This window comes from Podarcis muralis, chromosome 16 (assembly GCF_964188315.1).
Source record: "Podarcis muralis chromosome 16, rPodMur119.hap1.1, whole genome shotgun sequence".
NCBI lineage: Eukaryota > Metazoa > Chordata > Lepidosauria > Squamata > Lacertidae > Podarcis > Podarcis muralis.
Genome location: NC_135670.1, coordinates 6,123,481 through 6,126,968, shown reverse-complemented (window position 1 = coordinate 6,126,968; position 3,488 = coordinate 6,123,481).

Below are 3,488 nucleotides of genomic sequence, written 5' to 3'. Positions count from 1 at the left end.
GGCAGATGGATTTCCCCCCTAAATTAAAAACAAAACACATTTCACACATGATCAAAACAGTGCTTTCTTTAAATTATGATAAACATTATTTTAAACATATCAGTATTTTAAAATGCAATGCGACCTATGAGCTAAATCTTCCAGCCTCCATTTTCTCCCACTGCATGGACTATTGAACCTCTTATGCAGCATGTGGCTCTGTGGTTGTTTACTCAGAAGTAACTGCTGTTGAGCTGAAGAGTACCTCCTCTTTTGTGAGGATGTTTAGGATTCGTGGGTTGAATCCATCACAGTGCCGTGTGAATGTTACTTTTAGCTCAATGATTTCTGCTTGTGCAATTGAATGTTCTGCCCCTTTGCTCCCCTAAATCTGACCAGTGGGTTCTTTTGTCAAAGTGCGTATTTGTCTAATAATAAAGCAAACGATGACTTCTCAAGCTGGTGTTTTATAATGCTTTTGTGCAACCAGGATGGTGGTGGGGTTTTGGAAACCATGCCCTATGAGGAGTGGCTGAAAGAACTTCCTTTCTTTAGCGTGGAGAAGAAAGTGGTCTTCATATATCTTAAGGGATGTCAGTCACACAGAATATGGAGCAGGCTTGCCCTCTAGAGGGCAGGACTAGATTGTCTCTGAGATTCCAACCTGTCCCAAAACAGGTAGAACTCGATCAGGGATGGGGAACTTCAGGTGCAGTGGGACAGTTGCAGCCTTCAAGATTGTATACTGGGCTCTTGGGACTCAGTCCAGGTCACACATCCTCCAGAAACATATACCTTCCAACAATTCTCAGATGAAAATAGGGACTGGTGGGGAAAATAGGGGCGTTCCGGAGTCAAATAAGAAGCTGCATTGGCTTTCATTATTCTGTTTCTGTCCCTGGAAAATAGGGGCACTTGGAGTGTATGGAAACCCACCCATCACTGACCCTGTTTTGCAACCACATTGAGTGTTCCTGTCTGACTGGAATGTGCCTTTGAACTCTGGTCACACTGGGTGGAGGATAGAGAGGGATGTGTGAGTGTGTGTCTTTTAGAAACTGGGATACCTTACACAGGTGTCAGGCTTCAGGGAATTGGCTCCACACCCACCCACAGGGGCAGTAGTTAAGCAGAACAAAGGAAAAAGAGTCTTCTTACCAGTTAGAAACTTTAATAATCACAATGAGAGAACGAAGAACCTATCTCCTAGAATGGCAGTGCTCCCAATTAAGAATTCTACCCCTTATGTCCCTATTTTAACCACACTGCAGGAGGCAGTGGAAGACAGAAGTGCCTGGCGTGTTCTGGTCCATGGGGTCACGAAGAGTCGGACACGACTAAACAACTAAACAACAACAACATGTCCCTATTAATCCACTTCACTTCTGTGTCTTGTAATCTGAGCTTGGAGCCTCTGTGTTTTCTGTTCTGCCACTTTCTGAGCTCTTCTTGACCTTGGGGAGAGCAGGGGAATACTTTCCAGAGACAGTGAATCTCTCTCTCCCAGTGTTTCTTCTCCTAGCTGTTCCCCATCCAGTATTTCCCAGCTTCTGCCTTCTGAACTATGTCCCTCTGCAAACCACTGTTCCAAATCTATACTGTCTGCCTGCTCCTCGGAAGATTCAGGATCTGGAGCAGGAGCAGGGGAAGAGGGAAGGCTCCCATTCCTCCTCAGTGCTGCCCTCTTCAGCACAGTCCCTGACAACAGGTGAAATTTAAATATTCAGAGTGGTTTAACAATCAGTCCCTCTTCCCAGGGAACTCTAGGAATTGTAGTTCTCTGAGGAAGAATGTGGTGGTGGGGGACTACTAACAACTCTCAGCAACCTTACCAAACTATAGCTCTCAGTATTCTTTGGGGGAAGCCATGACTGATTAAAGTGGTATCTTAGGCTTTAAATGTATGTGGGTGAATGGGTCCAAACATTCTTAAAAGACTGCACTACACTGGCTTTCATAACAGCATAGCCACATATGCAAAAAAGCTACCCTGCATTTAGATCGGGGTCGGCAGCCTAAGGCCCATGGGCCACAAGCAGCCCATGGGGGTCATTTAACTGACCCATGGACACCTCACTCGGTCGCGAAGCAGAGTGGGGACCGCCTTCCGCGATGCTGGCTGGCTTCCCATTGGCTGCAGGAAGCTCCTGCAGCCAATGGGAAGCTGTGCACGCCTCCTTCGTGCCAGAAGGAGTATCGGAAATAGTGTTTGTGCATGCACACATGCACTCCAGCCCACCACAGCGTCTGCGGGACTGTGAACTGGCCCAAGCCACAAAAAACTTTGCTAACCCCTGATTTAGATGGATGGGACCTGCAATGAAAAGTTGCAGCTGGGAGTGCTTTGGTTCAAAACGCCAATCAGCCATGCCTTTTCCAATGCTACTCAGTTCTATCCTCCTTTTCTTTTTTTCTTTTTTTTTTCTATCCTCCTTTTCCTTCCCCTGCCCCCTCAACAGTCAGCCAATATCTCAATATCTCATATTGAATTAGCATGCTCAATTTTCACTGGGCTGTTTCTTGTTTCTTTGCTCCCTTTCAAGTTCCACCCTATCTATCTATCTATCTATCTATCTATCTATCTATCTATCATCTATCATCTATCTATCTATCTATATCATCTATCTATCTATCTATCTATCTATCTATCATCTATCTATCTATCTATCATCTATCTATCTATCTATCTATCTATCTATCTATCTATCTATCTATCTATCATCATCTATCTATCATCTATCTATCTATCATCTATCTATCTATCTATCTATCTATCATCTATCATCTATCTATTTATTTAGGTGCTTCTGTAACCTTTGGGACCCCTCCCCATAAAACCATCTAATCTCTCCTTCTGGTCACTTGAAGGTGGCAGTCACCTTGGTTCCATAAAGATCCATACTCAGAGGATGAGTTTACTATTAGTGTACTTTCCTTTTTACTTAAAGGTATTGATACACTGTAGTTTGCATGGCCAATAGGGGGGTCATATCAATTGCAGCAAGAGGATTGGAAAACAGGTCCAGGGGAGCTCTTTAACAGAGTGGAGGGAGTGCTGTGAAAGGCCTATCCCCTCCGCTAAATGAAATCTGTTGGAAAATCTTTAATATTAGACACACACAAACAGAAAGAGAGAGAGAGAGAGAGAGAGAGAGAGAGAGAGAGAGAGAGAGAGAGAGCCACCCCTCCTTTAGGCTTGGGGAGAGAGGGAAGGAGTAGCTTGGGGTGAGCTGCATGAGGAACGGCTTGTGGTGAGTTGTGGACGAATAGGTGAGCGGGCAGCAAGGTGTAAAGGAAGAGAGGCTTGGTCAGGTGTGAGAGAAGAGCAAGTAAGAGGTGACAGAAGTTTATCTGAAAATAGAGATGATGTACATATTTTTGTGGGATGCGGGTGGTGCTAAACCACTGAGCCTAGGGCTTGCCGATCGGAAGGTCGGTGGTTTGAATCCCACCAACCTAGCAGTTCAAAAGTACATCAAAGTGCAAATAGATAAATAGGTACTGCTCCT